Source organism: Silene latifolia, chromosome 1, assembly GCF_048544455.1.
Source record: "Silene latifolia isolate original U9 population chromosome 1, ASM4854445v1, whole genome shotgun sequence".
Classification (NCBI taxonomy): domain Eukaryota; kingdom Viridiplantae; phylum Streptophyta; class Magnoliopsida; order Caryophyllales; family Caryophyllaceae; genus Silene; species Silene latifolia.
The window spans coordinates 62,882,656-62,909,910 of NC_133526.1; the positions used below are offsets into that span (position 1 = coordinate 62,882,656).

The 27,255-nt window shown below is 36.0% G+C and overlaps 1 non-coding gene across 1 annotated transcript; it reads right to left on the bottom strand.

Annotated features, from left to right (window-relative positions):
- Positions 1–1,019: 1,019 nt before the first annotated feature.
- Positions 1,020–1,125, bottom strand: LOC141619391 (small nucleolar RNA R71). The gene has a single exon (XR_012531694.1). It is a non-coding gene; the product is annotated as a small nucleolar RNA R71 (small nucleolar RNA).
- Positions 1,126–27,255: the final 26,130 nt, after the last annotated feature.

Genomic DNA, 27,255 nt, shown 5'->3' on the forward strand with positions numbered 1-27,255 from the left:
ATGACCCCACGACACCCTAGTGCCTTTTATCAATTGTTTACATCCCTTTTAATTCATCTTGCTTGTTTACTTTCATTGCTATTTAGTTTAGTGATCTTCTACTTCAAACCCCAATTGTGACACCCTTAGACACCACTAGTTGCAATAGAAATCTCATCTCAATTCCCGTCCCTTGGGATCCGACCTTTACTTGCCTCTTTACTAATTGTAGAGTTGTTGGTGAAGTTATAAATTTTGTTTTGGTCTAGGTGCTCCTAACGACAAGTACTGAAAACTAAACCTCCATCGTGAGTCCGACCAAAAATGGCGCCATTGCCGGGGACGGTGTTAACTTGATTTAGATTTTCTTGTATTGTTATTAGTTTTGTCTTTCTTTGCCTTGGGGAAGTAAAACTCCTCAAGGTTTTTTCTAATTATTTTCGAGTTGTTTGATATTTTGCATGTCTAGAAGATCACAAGGTAACTTGTTACCCTTTGATCACGAAATTGAAAGGACTTTGACAACCAATAAAAGACTTGCTAGGAGAACTTTGAGAGGTATTGGTGAGGTTGTAGAAATTCAACCAAATACTATTGAGTTCATCAACCCTTTTGCAAGAGAAGGTGAGGAGAACCCAAGACAAAATCCAACACAAAATCAACCCACAATGCCTAAGTTTTCATCACATTCCGTACCCACCGAGGAGAACCTACCCAATGGTACTCCCACACCACAACATCTAACCGGAAATTTTATTGCCAAATCCTCATTTATCCAATTAGTCGAAAGAAGCCAATTTGGGGGGATGCCTAGTGAAGACCCTCATTCTCATATGGAGTCTTTTTGTGACTATTGTGATGCGATTTCTCAAACCGGTGTAACTCAAGACCAAATTCGATGGGTCTTATTTCCTTTTTCCCTAATTGGCACCGCGAAACAATGGTTGAAAAGCCTTGATAAGGCTACTCTCAGAATTGATTATTGGAAGAAATTGGCTCTAGCTTTCTACAAAAAGTTCTATCCGCCGGAAAATACTAACATGCTAAGAGCTCAAATTACGGGCTTTAAGCAAAGAGATGAAGAATCTTTGTATGAAGATTTGGAGAGATTCAAGGAATTTGTCCCTCATGTCCTCATCATGGACTTAGCGAGTGGTTCTTGGTACAACAATTTTGGAACGGTCTTTATGAAGATGCAAGGAACATTCTCAACATGGGATCAAATGGAATGTTCACCGAAGTTGATGACAATCAAACTTGGAAAAAAATTGAGGAAATGGCGGTCCATAACTCACAATATAGTAGACCTCGCAAGGCTACTAGAGGAGGAAAGCATGAAGTGGACTCCATTACTCAATTAGATGCTCAACTTAGTGCTCACATTGATACTATCAATTTGAAGTTTGAAAAAGCTATGGCTAGACTTGAAGAAGCCTCAAAATCACCAAAGCATCATGTTAATGCCATGACGGCATCTTCATCAATCCTAAGTGGGATATGTGAGAATTGTGGAACTTTGGGACATTACCAAAGTGAATGTAGGGGAACAAATGAACAAGTGAATGCTTTCCAAGCAGACAAGAATGGTACCCCTTATTCAAACTATTACAATGAAAACACCAATTTCCATCCAAATCTCTCATAAAAAAGCCAAAATGTTCAAAACCCTCAACCAACATACACCCCACCTCCCATGAGAAACCAAAATCAAAGACCCTTTTACAACCAAAACCAAGGTTACCAAAATCAAACTCCATACAATCAACAAAATGACCAAGGTTTTGATGTTCAAAAAGCGGTCCTCCAAATGCAAAAGAATCAACCAGAGTTTTTCACTCAAATGCAAAAAGATAGTCAAGCAAAGGAAATCACCATCAACAACATCATAGCTCACACCAAAATGTTGGAAATCCAATTGACTCAACTAGCATCTTCAAGCTCCCAAAGACAAAAGGGGCAATTACCACCTCAAAGTAATCCCTCAAGACATGAAACGGTTAGTGCCATTCACTTGAGGAGTGGTACAAGGTATGAAGCACCGAAGAAGTAAGTTGAGGATGAAGTTGTGAAAGCTAGTGATAAAGAAGAAATTGTGCAAAACTCCAAGGATGGAGAACCATCAAAAGAAGAAATTTCAAAGAAAAATGAAGACATGGTCAAGGAGAATGAGCCCATTGTGATTAGACTTCCTTTTTCGAGTCGTCAAGCCAAGCCCAAATTTGATGACCAACTTGGAAAATTTATGGAAATTGTGAAGAATTTGGAAGTCTCGATTCCCTTCACGGAATTAATCAATCACGTGCCGGCCTATGCAAAATACATGAAAGACATCCTCACAAAGAAGAAGTCGATCCGGAAGCTTGAGACTATCGCCTTCACTAAGGTGAGTAGTGCAATACTTCAAGGGAGTTCACCTCCAAAACTCAAAGATCCGGGAAGCTTCTCAATACCGTGTACCATTGGCGACACCACGATCAACAAAGCCTTATGTGATCTAGGGGCTAGTGTGAGTGTTATGCCGTACTCGGTGAGTAAAAGGTTGGGGATGGGAGAGCTTAAATGCACCAATATCACACTCCAAATGGCCGATAGATCGACGAAGACACCATTAGGGATATGGGAAGATGTTCCCGTAAGAGTTGGGAAATTTTTCATCCCGGTGGACTTTGTCATTGTTGACATGGAAGAAGACTCCAATATTCCAATCATTCTAGGAAGACCTTTCTTACACACCGCGGGTGCGGTGATTGATGTGAAGCATGGAGAGCTCACTCTAGAAGTGGGAGATGAGAGCATAACTTTCAATCTTGACAAGACCATAAGAGCTCCCCGTTTGCATGAACCATGTTTTATGGTTGATCATTATAGCCGGAAGGATGATAGGAAGAAGTCGGAATTCCAATGGAAGAAGAAAGTGTTGGAATATGTGTCCTCCGACAATAATGCGATCACAACTGTTGATCATGATGATCACATGTTTAAGTCTCATTTTAAAGAATACAATTGGGAAGTAATATTTTACTGTCAACTGGTCCACACATATCGCTAATGATTGGCTGACTAGAGTTTGACATTACTGTCGTGCGACGGTGGTGATCAGTTGATCCCCTAGGTCATACCTAAAGAATAATACTCTTAATTGATCGATTAATTAATCGTATAACGTTACGAGTTAATTAAATTACTTGAAAATTGACGGACGATTTTGAAAGTAAAATTTACGTATCTCATTATAATCTGATTAAATGAGATACGGTCTAAGTGGTCGAATTGTTTTATTACTTAGATGAAATTATTGTTTGCAGAAACAAATTGAAACGGAATGAATTGATTATTATTAATACAGAATGTTGTATTTTATAAACTCGGGAATTCATTTCGGTACAAATAATTATGAATTACTAGGTTATGTTTATAAATGACATATTTTGTTAATATGTTGATTTTTAATTGTTAAAAATACATTTTATACACCTAATGTCATGGAACATGTTACATGTGACATATTGACAATATAATGTGTAAAATGGACTTTCCATGTTACACTATATGTACCGAAATATAAGGGTGGAGTAGAGTATTTAGTGTGTTTTATTTTTTATTCAAAAGCATAATCATCACACAAATACCTACTCTTACATGCCTACTTTTATGGGTAAGACAAAATGCCATGCATTGGCCTAATGCCCTCACCCTACTCGGTTTTGGTCATAAGAGGAGCCAAGGGTTTTCTCTTATTTTTCTAACATACACTACATGCAAAATTCTAGTGTAATTCAATTAATTCATTCATCACAAAATATTTTAGAGAGATAAAATATTTCTTCCTTCATCCTCTTCCTCTTAACCGAAATCAAAGAGGACCAAAATATTTTTGGGTCATTTTATTTAAATTAATGTTTTTTTTTTTTTTTTGGTAAAATGTGAGAGTATAATATATATAAAAAATTGGAGTCAATTACATACTATCAAGGCAAGGCATTCAAAACTAGGTAAATTTTAAATTGCCTAACCAATCTAGCTCATGAGTAGTCATCCGACTCTTATCTCTTTCCCTTATTCTCTTCCTCATATCTTCACTGATCCATTGAGCCATGCATCGAGGTCTCATCAGGACCTGCTCCACTCTACACTTATTCCTTTGTTGCCATATTTGATACAAACTACTCATTACCAGAGCAGCGAGGGGTATTATTCCTTGGGAGGGATTCTACATTTGAGTCCTTTGTTCATCCATATAAGGAGAGCTCAAGAACAAGAGAGTAGGAGAACTCTCTTGTGCCCTTAAGATCCGAAAATACCAATGTAAGAATAAAGATTTCTTCCTTTTAATTTTGTTTGCATGCATAAGATCACCATTTAATTTTATGACTAAATTAACATCAAACATATATGAATATGTTGAGTATATAGATCTAGATTTCTAACAAGCGGTATCAAGAGCCTTGGTTGTTTGCATGCAAATCGGTTATAGTTTTTCCGAGTTATACGAATAACATATAAAACTTGTAAATTTGGGTTATTATGATATATCACGAAATAAATTTATGCATGTTACGTTTCTGGTCCTAAAATGTTTTTAGGATATTTTGGTTATTTTATGGATTTTTATTGTTCATCTTATATAATAATGGCATTAAAAATATTATTTTATGAATAAAATGTCATTTTCGGACTAAAATTAGCTAAACTTCGAATGTTTCAGTGATTTTTGGATATGTTATTACATGTTTTATTTTTAGATGACCTGTAAATGTTCATAATTTTTGGAGTTCTTATGCTCGAAAAATGGATTTTTCATGTTTAAAATCGAATTTAGATGAAAAATAGGTTAATATAAGATAAATTTCGAATCTGGTCATAGAAATTAAGTATGTTATCACATGCAATTTTACAAGATGTGTGTAAAATAATAGGCTATATTGAGGTCTTTATGCATGATTTATGAAGTTTTGAAGAAAAATAGCATAAATAGTGACTTAATTAGTGAAATATTAATAAAACATACTCCATGACTAAGGAAAAACGTCATATGTTGCATTTTATTATCCATTTCAGATCTAAAATTGAAAAGTTGATAAATATAATTTTTCCCATGTTTTTATGATTATATTTGTTAAAACCGATAAACCGCAACATTGTTTTTTCGGATAAATTTCGAAATATTTAACCTAAGTTTTTTGAACATTATGAGTGTCATGGTATTTTTCCAGAATGTTCATGTGTTTAAATTTTGAATTTTGAATTTATTTGAAATTTTGTGATTTATTTGAAGTTTATAGCTTATTTTATTGTAATTTTAGGTCCATTAATGAACAAATTTTAGAAATATGAGTTAATTATGGTCAAATAGTTAGTGAAGACTAATTTTGAGTCCTAAGAGGTTAGGGTAATTAACTTATGCATAAATATGAATTTATGTAATTTATTGTAATTTTATAAGGTTGAATCACGTAAATCCATAGAAACCGTTAAATATACGATATTGGCTACTTAAAGGCGATTTAGCATAAAAATTGGGCATGTTTATACATATTATAATGCTGCATTTTATTTATGATTGTCATAATTTTATTTTATGTAATTTTTGAATTATGTAATTTTTACTTAGTATGGCCTTAGTTTTTAATTCGTATTACCCGAAATGTATGGGAATATCGATTCGGTTGTAATTTATTGTGATCTCGTATCACCGTTTTGTAATTTAATAGATTTATTTTATTTTAATTACAAATGTATAATAGGAAATTATGTAATTTGTTTTGTAATTTATTTATTCCGGAGTTCCTTGAAGACGGTGTCATCTAAGAAGGCGATACATAAAGACGGTGTTACCTCGAGAAGCGTGCCACAACCGAAGTTCAAGGGACCAATGGAGTTGGTTTCCAAATATGTAATAGTTAAATAGTTTTTCTATTTTAGGAAGGCCATACTAGGATTTATTTTATGTTTTGCATTTTATTATATGTCGCATGCATCGCTAAATCGCCATAACTAAAACATGCATTATCTTCTATCGAGTTTATCGACCGTGTCAAATAAAATTATCGTAGTTCACCGCTTTAGTTCACTTAAACGTGATAGATAATAAATTGACATGACCTCTCGCTAAAACAATCAATTGAGACATAGCCTTACCAAGGAGTAGAAACCATGAAAACCTATTTCGTGAGGGAGTGCACTCGGCCACACCGGGGTACAAACCTTGTTACGTAGGGGAAGTGGGTGATAAATGTCTATCCACCGAATTCATGTTGACGAGGGTTTCATCGGCCACACCGTGCCCAAGTTAATGTGGGTTTGGATCATGGACACATTTATTCGAAATCTGGATTGAACTCAACAAAAGTTTTTCGATAAGGGTTTTATCGGCCACACCGTGCCCTTGTTGAATGTGTTTTGGGCTAAAGATAAATGTTAATGTAATATTATCGACCAAGAGTTCTAAAAGTAGAATCGATTAAAGCGTTAATCCACCGAGTTATATTGATAAGGGATTCATCGGCCACACCGTGCCCAAGTTAATATGAATTTGGGTCTTGGAATCATTTATTATAGTTGGGTAGAGGTCACTATATAAATGCTCATACCTTGTTAATTTACAAGTATGATTTAAAAAGACAAATGTTAATATTTCATTTTCCTCCATACTTGTAGTTCATTACAATGAATCCATCAAACGCTACCGCACCGATAACTTTTGAGTCATACCACAATGTTTTTGACGACGTTTGCTCCAACAATGACTTCGACACTACTAGAGAACTTCATTTTGGGATAGGTTCGGATGGAAACCTTAACTTCATCACTTCTACTAGACCACCCACTACCACTAGATCCCGTGTGAGCCCGTCTCAGGAAGACCACCTCATACAATCTATAGGATCTTTGTCTCTGGAAGATAAAGATGCCAAAACTAGTGGGAGCTCAAGCAATCAAGTTCTTGCTTCAAAGGGCAAAAGGTTCAAGAAGAAGGGAAAGAAAGTCAAAAACTTCAAGCAAGTTAATGATGAGTGCCATTATTGCTATGGCATGGGACATTGGCTTAGGAATTGTCCCGTATATTTGCGAAATATAAGGGAAGGAATCATCACTCCAAAAGGTAAAATTCCTAAGGAAATTTATGTTATTGATATAAATTATACTTCCACTACGACATGGGTACTAGATACCGGTTGTGGTTCTCACCTTTGTAATCATTTACAGGGTTTAAGAGATGTGAAGAGGCTTAGCAAGGGAGATGTGGATCTACGCCTTGGAAATGGAGCTCGAGTAGCGGCCGAATCCAAAGGAACTTATGTTTTAGCTTTGCCTAACGGATTTTAGTTGTATTTACATAATTGTTTTTATGTGCCTACACTCTCTAAAAACATTATTTCAATCGCCATGCTAGACATGGACGGTTTTTCTTTTGTCATTAAGAACAATCGTTGTACTATTTCAAGGAATGAATTGGTTATAGGCCAAGCTTCTTCCATAAATGGCATTTACATTTTAGAGACCTCAAATCCAACTAATGATATCTATAACATTCAATCAAAGAAACTCAAATCAAGTGACCCAAGTGAAGCGTTCATTTGGCATTGTCGATTAGGTCACATAAACGAGAATCGCATCAAAAGATTAATTTCGACTAATGTGATTACACCATTTGATTATCAATCATATGGTACATGCGAATATTGCCTACTTGGCAAAATGACTCGTAATCCTGTTAGTGGTAAAAGGACACGAGCTAGTGAACTATTGGGACTCATACACACCGATGTATGTGGACCAATGAGTATCACCGCTCGTGGTAATTATGACTACTTTATAACCTTCACCGATGACTTGAGTAGATATGGGTATATCTATTTGATAAAGCATAAGAGTGAAGCGTTTGAGAAATTCAAAGAATTTCAAAACGAAGTAGAGAACCAATTGAACAAAAGGATTAAGGCACTACGATCCGATCGTGGTGGAGAATATCTTAGCCTTGAATTTGATTCACACTTGAAAGGTCGTGGTATTATATCACAACTTACTCCACCCGAAACACCACAACTCAATGGTGTTGCCGAAAGGAGAAATCGAACCCTACTTGATATGGTTCGATCCATGATGAGTCAAACCGAGTTACCGAACTCGTTTTGGGGATTAGCAATTCAAACCGCAATAAGATCTTTGAACAATAGTCCCACAAAGACCACCGAAAAGACTCCATATAAGATGTGGACGGGAAGAGTTCCTAATATATCCTACATGAAAATTTGGGGATGTGATGCTTACGTCAAGATAAAGAACGACAACAAGCTTGCCCCAAGATCCGAAAAATGCATCTTTGTAGGTTACCCCTTGACCTCACGAGGTTACTACTTCTACAAACCTCAAGAAAACAAAGTGTTTGTGTCTTGCGAGGCTGTCTTCTTAGAAAGTCAATTTATTTCTAAGAGACAGAGTGGGAGAAATTTTGAACTTGATGAAGTTCAAGTGCCACAAACCTAAATAGAGACGCAAGAAGATGTTCCTTCGTCGTCTAACACGGTTATCTCTCCTCCACTTAGAAGAACGAGTCGTGTTATTCGCCATCTTGATCGATATGTGGGACTTATCGAAGAAGATGGAACACTCGATGTGTTGCTTTTAGAAAGTGACGAGCCCGCTACCTACAAGGCCGCAATCTCTAGTCCTAATTCCTCCTTATGGCTTGAAGCCAAGAAGCCCGAAATGGATTCTATGCATGAAAACCAAGTTTGGGACTTGGTAGATTTGCCTAAAGGGGCAAGACCTCTTCAATACAAATGGATATTCAAAGTCAAGAATGGCATAGAGGGACATGATGATGTCTACAAAGCTAGGCTAGTGGCAAAAGGATTTACCCAAGTCCAAGGTCTCCATTATGATGAGACCTTCGCCCCCGTAGCCATGCTAAGATCCATACGTATTTTGTTAGCGATTGCCGCATTTCATGATTATGAAATATGGTAAATGGATGTCAAAACCGCTTTTCTAAATGGGCATTTAGAAGAGGAGGTGTACCTGATACAACCCGAAGGTTTTGTTGATTCGAAAAATCCTAACAAAGTGTGCAAACTTAAGAGATCCATTTATGGTCTTAAGCAAGCATCTAGAAGTTGGAATCATCGATTCAATCATGTTATAACGGAAAATGGTTTCACTCGAAGTGTTGAGGAACCATGTTTATACATGAAATTTAGTGGGAGCAATGTTGTGTTCCTAATCTTGTATGTCGATGACATACTACTCATTGGAAATGATATTCCGATGTTGTCTTCTGTTAAGAAGTGGTTAGGTAACCACTTCCAAATCAAGGATTTAGGAGAAGCACAACGCATATTAGGTATCTGGATCCATAGAGATAGATCCAAGAGGATATTGGCACTAAGTCAAGAGTCTTATGTTGATAAGATTCTTCGACGGTTCAGCATGGACAAATCCAAAAGGGGTTTGGTACCTATGGTAACTGGGACGATATTGAGAAAGACTCAATCTCCCTCCGAACCACATGATGTTGAACGCATGAAGACGATCCCTTATGTTTCCGCTGTTAGATCAATCATGTACGCCATGATATGCACACGCCCTGATGTCTCGTATGCCTTGAGCATGACGAGTAGATATCAAGGAAATCCAGGTGAGAGTCACTGGATTGCTGTCAAGAACATCCTTAAGTACTTGAGAAGAACTAAGGATTCTATCCTAGTGTTTGGAGGAGACACTGAGCTACGTGTTAATGGATGCACGGACTCGAGGTTTCAAACGGATAGAGATGACATGAAATCACAAGCTGGTTTCATTTTCATGCTCAATGGTGGTGCCGTAGAGTGGGAAGCTTCAAGGAAGTCAGAATCGCGATTCAACAATGGAGGCCGAGTACATTGCGGCATCGATCGAAGCCGCCAAGGAAGTCCGTTTGGATCAGGCAATTCACGGAAGGTCTAAGAGTAGTACCTACCGCCAATGATCCCATCACTCTCTATTGTGATAATAGTGGGACGATCTTCCAAGCTAAAGAGCCAAAGTCTAGTAATGATCTAGACATGTACTTAGAAAATATCATGTAATAAGAGATTTTATTGAAAGAAAGGAAATTGCGATTTGTAAGGTTGGGACGGATGACAACATAGCCGATCCGCTCACCAAGCCTTTATCGCAGGCCAAGCATGATGGACATGTTGCGTTCATGGGACTTAAACGTGTACCAAGTTTATGTTAGATTTTGAAATGAAATAAAAGTGCTGTTTTTGTTCATGTTCATAATCGAATTTGTCCTTTATCTTTTCTTTATACATTGTTATATCCAAACGGGTTGTAGAGACAATTGAACCCCGTTAAAGTGAACATGGATTAACATTGTTTTTGCCCATAGTTGCTTATATGAGGTGACGTCTCGAAGTGACTAGAGTGTGATGCGATTGATGGCAAGTTCAAGTGCCATAGAGTCATGTGAGATGACTAGTCGATCACATAGGCAGACTGTTAGGAACATTTTGTCGGGCCTAATGACCGCTTATAGAGTTCTGGCAAATTTATATAGCCTGGTCGTGGCGAGAGCTACTATAGTATTCAAATGAGTCGATTCTTTTGACTAAAAACTATTCTCCTAAGATGGCACAGTTTCAGATTAACTTTGATTTGTGTTACTACGACCTTCGTAAATGGGGTCAAATGGGCATATTTTGGGTTATGATGGCTGTGGCTAGTCGAAGGGAATGAGTGCGATAGGAATTGTCCATCCCTAGTCAGGGTTATAACAATATCTCGGGGCCACTCGAGGAGTAATGAATCGGAAATGCGTGGCCACGCTCGGAAGGAATCCGAGTGGATAAATCCGGTCAATCGCTTATTCTCCGGATCGAGGAAACCACTCTCGATATGATCACTTGCAAGTACGACCTGAAAGACACCTTGCATTGAGTGGGAGATAGTAATAGGACAAGAGAATTGGTGACGCACACTTGTCGAGGACAAGTGGGAGATTGTTGGAATATGTGTCCTCCGACAATAATGCGATCACGACTGTTGATCATGATGATCACATGTTTAAGTCTCATTATAAAGCATACAATTGGGAAGTAATATTTTATCAAATCGTCAACATATATCGGTAATGATTGGCTGACTAGAGTTTGACATTACTGTCGTGTGACGGTGGTGATCAGTTGACCCCCTAGGTCATACCTATAGGGTAACACTCTTAATTGATTATTTAATTAATCGTATAATGTTACGAGTTAATTAAATTACTTGAAAATTGACGGACGATTTTGGAAGTAAAATTTACGTATCATATTGAAATGTGATTAAATAAGATACGGTCTGAGTAATTGAATTGTATCATTACTCGGATGAAATTATTGTTTACAGAAACAATTAAATTTGAATGAATTATTATAAATACGATTTATAATTGGTAAAATATTTTGGCACAAGTAATTATGAAATTAATAAGTCAATTTTTGTATGTGACGTATTTTTATTAATACGTTGTTTTTAATATGTTAAAAATACATAACAAATTTATGTGACATGTGACATGTGACATATTGACAATTGACAAAAATAATATGGAATCCATATTAACTAAAGTGCCGAAATTGGAGGAGTATTAGGCTTAATATTCTGTTTATATTATAAGTGGTAAACATAATGATTAAAAGCAAGAGTAGCCATGCAACCCTATTAAACCTTGTGAAGACAAATGTGGGCATGCATTGGCTCCCCAAAACACCTCCTCCCACCCGGTTTTCCAAGAGAGAAAGGCAAAGGTTTTGTCTTATATTTTTCCATATACACTACTTTGATTTAGTTAGTGTATTATTCATTCAACCATTATCCAAAATTAAGATTTCTAGAGAGATAAAAAGCTTTCTTATTCTTCTCCATAATACCGAAATTATTAAGTGTTCATAATAATTTTGGGTCAATTTTCTACTAGATTAATATTATACTAGTACTTATAATATTAATTTGAATTAAGAGAAAGCCTTGGGTATTAAGCTTAGGGAGAGATCCTATACTTGGATCTTGGTTCTTCCATAAGGGAAAGCTCAAGAACAAGAGAGAAAGGTGATCTCTCTTGTGCCCATTAAACCGAAATCACCAATGTAAGGACATGATTTCTCCTCTATTTTATCATTTGTTTGCATGCATAAGTTCCATATTTAATTTATGACAAATTAATTTATACATATATGAGTATGTAAGTATGTATATAGATCTACATATCCTTCAAATATGCCCATTTGACCCCATTTACGAAGGTCGTAGTAACACAAATCAAAGTTAATCTGAAACTGTGCCATCTTAGGCGAATAGTCTTTAGTCAAAAGAATCGACTCATTTGAATACTATAGCAGCTCTCGCCACGACCAGGCTATATAAATTTGCCAGCACTCTATAAGCGGTCATAAGGCCCGACAAAATGTTCCTAACAGTCTGCCTATGTGATCGACTAGTCATCTCACATGACTCTATGGCACTTGAACTTGCCATCAATCGCATCACACTCTAGTCACTTCGGGACGTCACCTCATGTAAGTAACTATGGGCAAATACAATTGTTAATCCATGTTCACTTTAACGGGGTTCAATTGTCTCCACAACCCGTTTGGATATAACAATTTACAAGGTGAGTTAATAATAACTCAAACGACAAATGTCGACATCACACTCAGGTAGTTAATACCATATTACAACCTTGTGATGCAAATCGTAAGTGTAAACACTTATTGATTGCAATAGAAGTTTAACATGCCATGTGTCCATGTGTTCAAACTTCTTTTACTTGTATTTTCCTTTACATTCATGTTCTCTCTCATAGCATGAATCTTACCAAGTACACATCAAGGTTCCCGACCTCGGTTTTGGTTGTTTATCTTGAAAGAACTTACTTATCGATTATCACATAACGAACGAATTTGTGGTGAATGATATAACTTGTACTGATCAAGTACTCCATCCACACACAATGCACTAGGTATATGTTTTGCAGAATCTTGCAACAATTTGACAAGATGATTAGCGTAGCACTTCTCACAAGTCCTAGCATAGTTAGGAAATATTAGTTTTAAGTAACTTCTTATTCAACTAAGTATCTTTCCAAAACATCTTATTTCTTTTTTTAACTTGAAAAGTTTAGGATTTTCATAAATCCTTACATGTGGTCGGATTTTCTATAATATGTGCAACCTCTTGACACACAATAGAGCATTCCGTCAAACACCGAAATCGCTCATCGGATTCTACTTGAGAATTCATGACGTTTCTATTATGGCTTACCAATGAATCATCATGCTCTTATGCACATGATTCACCATTGGACATGTGCATGATTATTCTAATGGCGGAAACATTAGTTACTAATAATCATGAGATCAACCGTTCATAGGTTCAATGAACGACCATGACTGCTAATGGCAATTCCATTTTCATCTACATGAATAGCCTATGTGTATGTTGATATGATGTGTATCTCTTAATAATAATCCAATATTTCTTGTCGTAATTGGATTCATCATAGTCCAAATTCATCCAGAATTGAAAACTCAAATACTTCTTTATGAAAGAAGATATTAGCTCGTCATTCCTAATGAGTAATGAGTTGTAAACAGTCAGAGGATGACAGCTCCCACTAAATTCCATGTCTTCACATGATAATTTCTAATGCTCCCACTTAATTCCACATGTTTCAAAATTGATTACTCAATTGAACACATTTCAAAATTGGAATGTATGTTGCTTTGCAAAGTTATTTAAGATGAAACCATATATGTTCCCATCATATCCTTTCAAAATTCCTATTTCGAAGAGGTCTCATTTTAACCTTATGAAAAGAGATTTTAAATCTCTAAGACACTCATGTCATAATGATGTGTGGCAATGTCATTTATTAAATATGAGTAATACCTAATACACATCCTTCAAAATATCCCTTTTAGAAGGAGGTTTAACCAATTCATAATGAGGTTAAGTAATGACATTTGCGTGGTTAAAACTTGGCCATTGAAGATATCGGTATATAAATCTTTGCAACTCGATCATAACTAGAATGTTCTATTGATTCATTTAGGCTCTTAAGTAAATCTCAAAGTTGAAACTATTGGTCAAAATTTTCATAAACTTAGTCAAAACTCTTGTTAAGACTTTACATTAGTCATTTTGTTCCAAAACTTTCTTTTGGTCTCCTCGTGTAGTTGTCTTAAGAATATACTCTTTCGATTACTTCACTTGGTCTCTTTTGTCATATAGAACTTACTTGAGACCATAGATCTCATCTATTTGGTATACTATGTAAATAGATATACCTTCATTCAAATCATTCTCTCTTGCGTAGATCTCATTTACACAATCTTATCTTGGTGTGAGTTGTGTCCTCATTTTTCTCCCACTCTATCTTTAGAATAAATACACTATAGATTCAAAGATAGCATATGAGACACAAATAATGATGTTGAAGTTATAAGGAGAACTATCTCATAGATTGACTAATGGTTTTAGATTTCATATGTGTACTTGGTGATTGACATTCCTTTAAGAGAGTTCATAGACTCAAAATCGCTTTATAAATGATCATACACAAGCCTTAAGCATGTGGACATATAATGAAACCCGTCATTATATTTGTCTATTAGATCACTTTAAGTTATATGTTTCTAAGAGTAAGCATTTAAACATGATTTTAGAACAAAAGGATAAAATGATAAAACGGGTGACTTGGGTTGCAAACCAAGTCACCATTATCCAAAATACAACCCATTATCCAAAATACCTTTCCATGTCGAACACGGAAACTTAAGGTTCTAAAATTCAAAACATGAATAAAATAAGACAATAAAAAAGCGAAGCACCATGAAAGCTATTCCTTGCTTCTTGATGGTATCTTATGCTTGCTTTTCGTTTCCCTTGTCTTTGCTTGGTGGAGGCCCTATTTACAATAAAAAGGGAGATACATTATCACAACTTTGTATCATAATACCATAGTTGAATTAGAAACATAAAATATAGGATAGTCATTTATCTACTGGAGTAATCTTTCCAGCCTTAATATCACCAAGGTATTTGGAACAATTTCTTTTCCAATGTCCCATACCATTACAATAATGGCATTTATCAAGAGGACCCTTCAAGTGCTAGCTTCACAAGTCCTAGCTTGGGTGAATGTGGGAGCTTGCTTCTTACCCTTCCTCCCATTCTTCTTGAACTTCCCCTTACTCTTAGTGCTTATGTTAAGCACATCCTTGGGTGGGTTCACATTTAACCCCATGTCCCTTTCGGCTTGCACAAGTAACTTGTGCAATTCTTCAAGAGATACATCCTTGTCTTGCATGTTAAAAATCACCCGGAATTGAACATATGCTTTGACTTTGGACAAGGAGTGTAGAATCCTATCTACAACAAGTTCTTTGGGGATTTCAACCTTTTGAATCTTCAAGGTCTCGACAAGCTCCATAAGTTTGAGCACATGAGGGCTAACCTTTTGGCCCTCTTTGAAGTCGAGATCAAAGAATGCCGCGGCCGCCACATATTGGACGATTCGCGGGGTTTGTGAAAACATTGTCACAAGCTTGGAGTAAATCTCATTAGTATTGCCCATTTTAAAGGCTCTCCTTTGGAGGTCCGCCTCCATCGCAAATATCAAGACATTTTTCATTGAGGCGGACTCCTTTTGGTAAGCCTCATATGCTTCCCTAGTGGCGGCGGTCGACCTAGTAGTAGGTTCGGGAGGAGAGGCCTCGGTAAGGTAACGAAGCTTGTCGTCACCTTCGGCGGCTAATTAGAGTTGGGCATCCCAATCAGAGAAATTTGACCCATTCTTTTCAAGTTTACATCGATCCATGAAGGATCGGAGCCACGATGAACTAGCGAGAGGCGTGGCGTTAGGGGTTGGTGTTGCCATTAGTTATGAGAAAAAGAAGTGGTCTACAAAACAAAATAGAAGGAGTAAAACAAATGTCGTTTTAGTAATAATACTCGTAAAAATGTATGATTTAAACAAGTTTTATGCATTTTTCTAGTGACCTCTACCAAACTAGATAAATGATTCCAAGACCCAAATTCATATCGACTTAGGCACGGTATGGCCGATGAAACCTTTATCAATATAACTCGATGGATTAACGTTTTAATCGATTCTACTTTTAGAACTCTTGGTCGATAAAATTACTCTAATAATTATCTATAGCCCAAAACACATCCGACAAGGGCACGGTATGGCCGATGAAACCCTTATCGAAAAACTTTTGTTGAGTTCAATCCAAATTTCGAATAAATGTGTCCATGATCCCAATCCACATCAATTTAGGCACGGTATGGCCGATGAAACCCTCATTAACATGAACTCGGTGGATTAACATTCATCACCCACTTCCCCTACGTAACAAGGTTTGTACCCCGGTAGGGCCGAGTGCACTCCCTCGCGAAATAGGTTTTCATGGTTTCTACTATTTGGTAAGGCTATGTCTCAATTAATTGTTTTAGCGAGAGGTCATGTCAATTTATTATCTATCACGTTTTAAGTGAACTAAAGCGGTGAACTACGATAATTCTAATTGACACGGTCGATAAACTCGATGAGATGAGGATGCATGTTTTAGTTATGGCGATTTAGCGATGCATGTGACATATAAATAAAATGCAAACATAAAATAAATCCTTGTATGGCCTTCCTAAAATAGAAAAACTATTTAACTATTACATATTCGGAAACCAACTCCATTGGTCCCTTGAACTTCGGTTGTGGCACGCATCTCGAGGTAACACCGTCTTTATGTATCGCCATCTTGAAGAAATCCGTCTTTGGGAACTCCGAGATAAATTAAATTACATAGCACTTTACATAATTTCCTATTATACATTTGTAACTAAAATAAAATAAATCTATTAAATTACAAAACGGTTATACGAGATCACAATAAAATTACAACCGAATCGATATTCCCATACATTTCAGGAAATACCAATTAAAACTAAGGCCATACTATGTAAAAATTACATAAATTAAAATTATGACAATCATAAAGAAAATGCAGCATTATAATATGTATGAACATGCCCAATTTTATGCTAAATCGCCTTTAATTAGCCAATATCGTATATTACTCGGTTTTTACGGATTTGCGTGATTTCAACATTTTATAATCACAAAAATTACATAAATTCATATTTATGCATAAGTTTATTACCCTAACCTCTTAGGACTCAAAAATTAGTCTTCACTAATTATATGACCATAATTAACTCATATTTCTAAAATTGTTCATTAATGGACCAAAAATTACAAAAATAAGCTATAAACTTCAAATAAATCACAAAATTTCAAATAAATTCAAAATTTGAAATTTAAACTCATGAACATTCTGGAAAAATACCATGACACTCATAATGTTCAAAAACTTAGGTTAAAAATTTCGAAATTTATCCGGAAAAACAATGTTGCGGTTTATCGGTTTTAACTAAATAATCATAAAAACATGAGAAAAATTATATTCGTTAACTTTTCAATTTTAGATCTGAAAAAGATAATAAAATGCAACATTGGACGTTTTTCCTTAGTCATAGATTATGTTTTATTAATTTTTCACTAATAATGTCACTATTTATGCTATTTTTCTTCAAAAATCCATAAATCATGCAAAAAGACTTCACTATAGCCTTTTATTTTACACACATCTTGTAAAATTTCATGTGACAACATACTAAATTTCTATGACCAGATTCGAAATTTATCTCATATTAACCTATTTTTCACCTAAAACCAATTTTAATAATGAAAAATCCATTTTTCGAGCATAAGAAGTCCAAAATTATGAAAATTTACAGGTTATCTCAAAATAATATAAGTGACAACATATCCAAAAATCACTAGAAAATTCTAAGTTTAGCTAATATTAGTCCGAAAATGAAATTTTTACTTATAAAATCATATTTTAATGCCATTATTGAATAATATGAACAATAAAAATCCGTAAATTAACCAAAATATCCTAAAACATTTTAGGACCAGAAATTTTAACATGCATAAATTAATTTCGTGATATATCATAATAACACAAATTATACAAGTTTTATATGTTAATCTTTATAACTCGGAAAAACTTTTAACCGATTTGCATGCAAACAACCATGGCTCTGATACCAATTGAAGGAAAAGTAGATCTATATACTTACATATTCAGATATGTTATAATTTAATTTGTCATAAAATTAACTAATGATCTTATTCATGCAAACAAATAAACAAAATAAGGAAGAAACATCCATTCTTACATTGGTTTTTCGGTTCAAATGGGCACAAGAGAGATCACCTTTCTCTCTTGTTCTTGAGCTTTCCTTTTGGATGAACAAAGACCCATGTTTAGGATCTCTCCTAAGGATTTATACCCAAAGCTTACTCTTAATTAAAATTAATATTATAGATACTAGTACAATACTCCCTCCCATCCAAACCAAAGGTAACACTTCTCCAATATATGTGAGGAGTATTATATTGAAGTGTTACCTTTGGTTTGGATGGGAGGGAGTATTAATCATGTATGAAAATTGACCCAAAATAATTTGGTTTTTAATCTCCCAAAAACCGGTTGAGAGAGGAGAGGAGATGAAGTATTTTTATCTTTCTAAAATTCTTAATTTTTGATGAATTAGAATGAATGAATAATACACACTCATGCATGTAGTGTATATCAAAAATATAAGACAAAAACCCTTTGCCTTTTCTTGTGGTAAAACCGGGTAGGAGGTGGGTAGGGGAGCCAATGCATGCCTTTGTTTGTCTTCACAATGCAAACTAGGGTTGCATGGCTAGGCTATTAGTGAATGATTATGTTTTCCACTAATTTAAACAACACAACATTAGCCTAATGCTTCCCCTTAATTTCGGTACATACATAAAATGGAATCCATTTTATTTTTGTCAATTTTGTCTTATGTCACATATCATATGTTACATAAATTTGTTATGTATTTTTAACATATTAAAAATCAACGTATTAATAAAAATACGTCATATACAAAAATCGACTTAGTAATTTATAATTACTTGTACCAAAATATTTTACCAATTTACAAATCACAATAAATTGTATTTATAATAATTCATTCAATTTTAATTGTTTCTTTAAACAATAATTTCATCTGAGTAATGATACAATTCAATTACTCAGACCGTATCTCATTTGAATCAATTTCAACGAGATACGTAAATTTTACTTCCAAAATCGTCCGTCAATTTTTCAAGTAATTTAATTAACTCGTAACGTTATACGATTAATTAAATTATCAATTAAGAGTGTTGCCCTATAGATATGACCTAGGGGGTCAACTGATCATCACCGTCGCACGACAGTAATGTCAAACTCTAGTCAGCCAATCATTACCGATATATGTTGACCCGTTGACAGTAAAAATTACTTCCCAATTGTATTCTTTATAATGAGATTTAAACATGTGATCATCATGATCAATAGTCGTGATCGCATTATTGTCGGAGGACACATATTCCAACAGTGAGGGAGGGACTAATGATTTAATTGATGTGTAGTGCTTTAACATAGTGTGGGAATAGCAATTACGTAGGCTATTCATGCCTTAGTAGTGCCCCTACAATGAGGAACACGGGATTTGAAGAGTGAAAAATGACAAGGGATATGCAAGTACACGGATGGAACTGAATCCGGGTAAAACAGGGAGAATCCGAGCGTCTTCAAGGAGAATCCGCTCGTCTTCAGGTAAGATGCCCGTCTTTTGCAGAATCCGCCCGTCCATTTTAACTGAGAATTTGAAATTTTGGAACTGTCGAAGAATCCGAGCGTCCTGGTAGAGAAGACGCTCGTCTTCAGAAATCCGCCCGTCTTTGCAGGAAGACGCCCGTCTTTTTGCCTGTGAAAAACAAGAAAGCTTGCTGTCTATGAACCCGCCCGTCTTCAGCTCGTCCTGCAATCAAAGAATCCAAGCGTCTTTGCTGAAAGACGCCCGTCTTTAGGCGAGAATCTTGAACTCAAAATAGGCAGAATCCGAGCGTCCCGAAGGAAAGACGCCCGTCTTCCCCTGCAGTTTCAAATTTTTCGGGTATTTTAATACCCCCTTCCTCATTCATTTCTTCATTCATTCATTCAAAACACTACCCATAAACCCCAAAACTCAAAACCCTCATCCTCTCGATCACCAAAACAAGATTTCCTCAACCAAATTCAACAAAATCAAATCCAAACTTCCTTTTAACAACAAATTAGTCACTCCTCTTCCAACAAAAATCAAACCAAGCACCAAAATCATCAACCTTTGAGTCAATTTTTGAATTACAAAGGCAAAGCCTTTCATCTTAAAATCGATTTGGGTATACTTGGAAATTGAAGATTTTCACTCTTTCCTTGGTATAATCATCAATGGCAAGGACAAAAGGATCAACAAAGGCACCTAAGGCGAAGGCACTCTCAACAAGGCAAAAATGTCTTCAAGCAAAGAAAGCCGCATTGGCTATGGTGGTTGCTAGTGCAAACTTGGAAGTTCAATAACAACAACCTCCCTTGGAAGCAACAACATCAACAACTCCAGAAATTGCTCAATTATCAAACTATCCGGAGGTAATTTTCATTTCTAACTCCCATAGGGATACATTTGCCAAGTATGCTAGGAAATTCTTTCTACCCACCAAATTCATTTGTGAAGATGCCTTGAACAAATTGGGTGTCCTTGAACAAACAAAGGCCTTCTTTGAAGCCATGGGGTTGGGAAAATTGTTTGCTACAAGAGAATTGACATACCCCTCCCTTACCTTAGAATTCTTGAGTTCTTTGAAAGTTACTAAGGTAGAGACTAGAGAAAACATCGAGTTCCGCCTTGCTAATGTGAGTAGGCGCATCACCTTTGATGAATTGGGTAAAGTATTTGGTCTTAGTGATTCACCTAGTTATTACAAGAATCCCGAAAAGTATGACCCCGCTCCTCTTTAGGAGGCGATTTCCGGGAGGAAATTTGAGAACTATCATGCTAGTCGCACTCTATTAGTCCACCATACGGGCATTAGAGTGTGGCACAAGGTCATCGGGAATACTATCATTGCAAGAAAAGACACTAACCACTCTACCAAGCTCGATTGTGTTCTACTTGAGTCGGCCTTAAATATTGGAAGGGAATTAACCAAGCCTTACAATTCTCTAAGGCTTTTAGTGGAAAGATGGCTCAATGTTGATTGTGGAAAGCAAGGCACCACTTTTATTGTAAATGGAGGTCTAGTCACTCTTTTGGCTAAGTACTTTGATCCGAATTTCAACAAGGATGGCAAGTATGTGGCGAAAAAAGGGGGTCATCTCATTGACATGGATGTCATGATTAACAAGTACAAGTGGGTCACTCATAACCCTCTTAACACCAAATATGGGTGGCTCACCAATGAGGCTAGATCTTTTACTTTGCCTTCCAAGATATGCCGTTTGAGTGTCCATCGGACCAACTACCTTCTTCCCCTCTCAAAAGAAGCCGAATACATCATCCGTCAACAAAGGGGTGAAATTGAAATGCCCTTCTCCTCCATTGTCACACCACCCTTTCCATTCAAGTATCAAGAGTTCAAACCCGAAGGTGTTAAAGCAAGCAATGACTACATGACTCTACTTATGCAAGAGATGCACAAACAAGCTTTTAAGGATTGGGAAGATGCATACTTAGCCCAATATCCACCCCTCCTTCATTTAGCTAGGCAAGGACTACTTGATCCTTCATGTCCTTTGCCTAGTTGGGCGGATAGGGAAGTCTTCTTTCCAAGTGCATCTAGGGGTGAGAGACCGGGTGACGATGAGGTTGTCGGTGATGAGGTTGTTGATGAAAGCATTGATGAAGAGGTAAATGAAGAGGAAGAGGCTAATGAAGAAGAAGAAGATGATGAAGGAAGTGAAGAGGGAAGTGGAGATGAGTCCACTTTTATTGAGGAAGATGATGACAATGATGATATGGTGGAAGACTAGCAAGCTTTGGAGGCTTCTACCCTCTTGAGGTTTGTCTACTTCTTTCTTTGTTTTATTTATTTTATCTTGATCATGGTCGGAGAGTCCTAGCAACATAGAGGACTAATGTAACACCCGTGAATTTCCCATTTTGACATTTAAAATTTATTAAGCCGTTTATCACTTTATTATATATTTTTGAATTATTCAATTTAATTAATTTTATGTCAAACATGATTTTTATAAACGTATTATATAAAAGCTCATTTTTATAAAATTACGTATTATTAAATTATATTTTTGAGGGATAATTTTTATAAGAATATATCTATACGTATTTTCGGTCGGATAATAATAGTGACAGTAATAATTTTAGTTCCATCTCAAGTTAATATAGACTCGAGACATTTTTCCGTCTAGTTGTAGACGGTCACATTTCCACTTATGAGACTAATTTTTTCGGACCAATCCGATCCCTGCTACACCTACTCACTCACCTTATCTCTAACTTTATATATTATTATTATTATTATTATTATTATTACACCCCGTCCCCACCCCCTTTCATTCTCCTTTTCTTTTTCGTTGAAATTGAATCAGCAACACAACAACAACATTCAACATAACCTCACACCATTTCCGCCGTCCTTACACAGATCCCGCCTCCATTCTCAACCAAATTCGATAAACTTTACACCAAACTCTTCCTCTTTCCATCCTCCTTCCTTCTATGTAAGAAAGAGACTGACTTTCTTCACGTTTCAGGTCAGCCGCCCCTTTTTCAGTTCGAAATTCCTTTTTAATTTTCTGTATTTTGTGTGTAGATATTAACTCGGACAACTCGGAGTAGCTTTGAGTTGGAAATGTGAAGAGCAAAGAGGTAACGGTGATAGGTTACTCGACAAAAATGTCGAAATTTCGTCTTATGTGTCTTTTTACATGCCCTTGTTTGATATGATCCTATAAGGATGAAAGTTGTATAGTAAATGTACAGAACACGAGTATTATTGTCATTAGTAGTAGTTTATGGCGTTATAGGTTCTAATTATCGATGAAATTGTAAGAGTTCTGATGTCACTTTTGCCGTGAGGAGAGTACTCAGTGGAGTGTCGGTACTCAAAGCACCAGGAGTAGGATTCTTTCGGTTATTGAAGTATTAGAGCTAGTGTTGGAAAGAAAAGTCATAACAGTAGATAGTTTGAGGTAATTTAGAATTGGTCGATGCTTGGAAGTTTGGAATCTGATGAAACCTGCAAAATTTGACACTTTTATCTTAGTGTTACTCAAGGACTACATACTTGATTCTTATAATGGAGTGCTTCTCAGAATAATTTTGTGTCTGATCTGTAGCACTAGTACTCCTTGTTGACGAGATATTAATTAGGATTTTGCATTTTGTTACGGAATCAAAATATTTTGTGTCTTAACTCGGACTGTTTTAGCACGGGTTTTGGGCAGGGATGCAGACTGTTTTGGGATGGCGAAAGAGTGGTCGAAATGGGCTGTTTTGGTCAGCTAGATGGTATGCGATGGGCTGTTTTAGATGGCTAAAATGAGAGCATTTTGGGCGTAATGTAGTTGTCGGACTTTGTAAGCTATCAATTATTCTTCCGTCTCAAGTATATGTTTGATTTTTCCTGCGGTTCACATGCTTTCTCTTCAATTGGCTGAGATGTGTTTGAAGTTGTAAACCCGTCCTATGGACTGGTTGGTCACAGCTGGTTGTTTGAGTCTGTGTAAGGGGCTGTCCGAATGGCCCCTTTGAGTCATGGATTGAGTTTGTTTGGCGCATATGTGATTCTTTTCAATTATTTAAATTGCGTAATTTGTCTAGAAACCATGTATAGGTTGTGTATGGGTGATTTCTTGGACTGTTTTGAGTCGATTTCACGGATGATTTGAGTCAACTATTTAATTTGCATCTCATGTGTATATCCATGTACGTAATAGGTTGGTTTTATATGAGAAATTCCACTCTTTTCATGCTTAAAATCTCTTCTTAAGATGGTCACAAGTGAGCCTCTTGAAACCTTAAAAATGGGTTTTGTTGGGCAGTTTTCACGGACTGTTTTGACGGGTTTCTTGATGCTAAATTGAACCATTTTCTTTTCTTACATCTCAAGTATATGTACATTTTTGTATTGGGTTAATTTTTATCCGTGAATTATTTTTGTTCGGGTTTAACTAATTTGAATTTCCGTCACATGATTTCCTTATCTTAAATTCATTATTTGTCGTTTATTTATATATTTCTCACATGAATCATAAATGTGGCACTTATTGTTTATTCATGTCATAACTATATGAAATATCTTCATTTATCTATTATATGAGCTTTAATTCATTTATTCTCATTTATTCATCGTATTGCAAATACGAGTAATTTATTCCACATGATTAATTGAAAAGAGTCGTATTCTTGTAGAAATGCCATAATACCATCGTATATGCTTGACATACATTTCCGCCCCTTGTCTTTGTTCGCAAGTACGGGTTTGACCTACTTGTCTTTGTTCGCAAGTACAGTTTGGCCTACTTGTCTTTGTTACGCAAGTACGGCTTTTTGCCACTTGTGCTGTTTTGGCAAGTGAGTCTTATCTTAGTCTTTCCGCCACTTTTGTGCTGTTCTGGCGATTGGGGTACTCGGTCTCATTAGTAGTCGAGTCTTAGGTGCGTGCTGTGCTGGCGCACGTCGAATCGGGATGTACACCCGAGAATCTGCAGATTTAGACTAGGACCGTATTATTATCGTAGTCCTACCCGGGGAAATTATAGTCTAAGAGTGATAAATGTCTTGCATTATTTTGATGGTTACTTTGGTCATATCTTCTTGAAATACGTGCTCGTGGGTAAGTGGTCGTGTCTGTTTTCTTGTCCTTCTTCTCCATTTATTTTATTGTTGCTTATGCCTTACTTACTTATTTACTCCATCTTTTCTTTTATCCTTGTTGGTTTAAACACGTATGATCCCATGTTTAGTTATAAGTTGATTCACTCATAACTTATCTAATATGATTATTTGTTCATGTTCTTTGTTATGTTCGTTTTGACATTTTGTGACTGGGAGAACCTTGAGTTACTCCCCACTGACTGTGGCTTTCATGTTTACATGAATGATAGGTTTGTGAAGATGCATTTGTGGGGTTTAGACGTGTGAGCTAGCGAGCACTTTGGCCTAGTAGTTGGTTTATTAGGATTGCTTAGACTCACCTTTTATTGTATTGTCATTCGAGGGATATATTTTCCTTCACCTTGACTATCACGTTTGTATAATTTAAACTTTATTTCCGAATTCTTTATTCGTGTTTTGTATTTTAATGAACCCGCGCTTTAAATTTTAAAAGTTTTAAAAATTTCCCTAAAATTCCGCATTTTATTAGTTATATTTTCCGCGTTATAGTGGGGTGTCACCGTTGGTATCAGAGCCTATATTGCTCCCGACGCACACACGTGTACCCCAAATTTAAATTTGAACTTGACCTTGAATAATGAATGAGAGATGGGTAGACTTAAGGACCTAAGGTGGTAGTCTGTAATGTGTTTGCTCTTTTTTAGGTTCTAACATGTTTGTTGATTGTCATTTAATAATTGTTGTGCCCTTGGATCAATAACGGTAAACTTACCATGTGGTGATCAAGATTTGGTGCCTATTGCCGAGGATTGAAGATTTGTTCAACCTTGAAGAATGCTTCTACTTCCTCGAAGATGTTTCTCGTTCCTTGTGTACCTTGCCCTGTTCTTCACTTCTTAATGCTTATTCCTTCTTCTAAATCCTCTTTTCTTTTTCCTTGTAAGTCACTCTTGTATTTCCTAACTTGTCCTTTGTTCCTTTCTTATCCTTCCTTAACGCCTTTTTGATAGTACTCTTTCTTTTGAGGAATGTTGACCTTGGTTGGAAAATTTAACTTTTGAGGAGATTGTTGTGTTTAACCCATAACCCTGGTTTTGAGAGGTTGTGGTGTTAGAAAGACTTAGGTGGAGTGATGAGACATACTTAGTAATTCTTATACCTAGATCCTTGGTAAAGTGAGTATATTTGATTGGTGAATTCTCTGTGTCAAGTGTGAGTTGCATTTGTTAATAAGGTTATAGAACTTGGCTTTGTTATTTATGTTTGGGATTTGAAAGGCTCGGGAAGTGTAGTGAGACTTGTCTTGGGATACTAGTGCTTAGTACTTGACTTAAAATGGATGAAATTGAATGGTGGAATTGAGGATGTAGGATCGACTAAGTAAGTCGTGTATCTGATTGGCTTTCGTAATCGCTTTGGATATGAGGGTTCGATAATGTATATATTACAATATGAGAAATGATAATTGTGGAATTATTAGTTGGTTTAAGTGAGTGATGTTGATTACTATATGAGGTATGGTTTGAGAGTGAGAGTAAGCTACATTGTTGGGAAGTCTTAGCACTCGTTTTAGTAACTAGAAAGGATAATGGTATGGTTGACACCAATTGTTAGGTTAAAGGACATGGTTTCAATTTATGGTGTTAGGACGTTGAAATATGAGGGATAAAGCGTTGTTACAACTAAGATCTTGTTTCTTGAGGACTCGATGGTAAGTAAAGTTAAAGGATATCGGATTTGAAGGAATATACCTTGAGATGTTGATGACCATAATGGATTGGTGTTGTGATTTGATTTTAGTTGGCTCTTGAGAGTTCTTGAGTTGAGAGAGACTTAGTATTGAGAAGTATTTGTTAACCCTATAGTTTTATAAACTTTGAGGTTGTATTGAGTACTTGAGATGATGGGATGATGTTGTTGTTTGAGATTTGAGTACCTAGCGTTTCCTTGTTGTCTAATTTCCTTTTTTCTTTGACCATAAGCGTTACCGTTCATACCTCCCTTCCTCGCTTCGTCGTGCTCCTCCTTTAAGTTTGATACTCGTAACCTGTGAAACTCTATCTTTGACATCCTTGTTGACCTTACTTCGAATATTACCCCTTGGAAGTTCATCCTAGTTCGTTTGTTAGTTAAGTTTGGACTCTCTTAGCGTACTTTGTTTTTATGATATCTAAGTTCTTTAATTTCGTACAATTCCTAAACATTTCAAGCTACCATTTTTGATTCGTTGTTAAAAGTTTATGTTACTTTTGCAAAACCTTACTTATTTTTAAAAGTTTGAAAATGAAAATTTGATTTAGCTTCCTATTGGTTCTTTATGCATAGACTTCTTTATCATGGTCTTGAGTTGCTACACCTGAGATTCATTTAAATTTTATCAAATTTCTATCAACTTTGATCTATTTATGATTTCTTTGTCAAAGTTTAATATTATATATTCAGGAATTTGACTCCCTTTTGAGTTTAAAAGTGAAATCATCA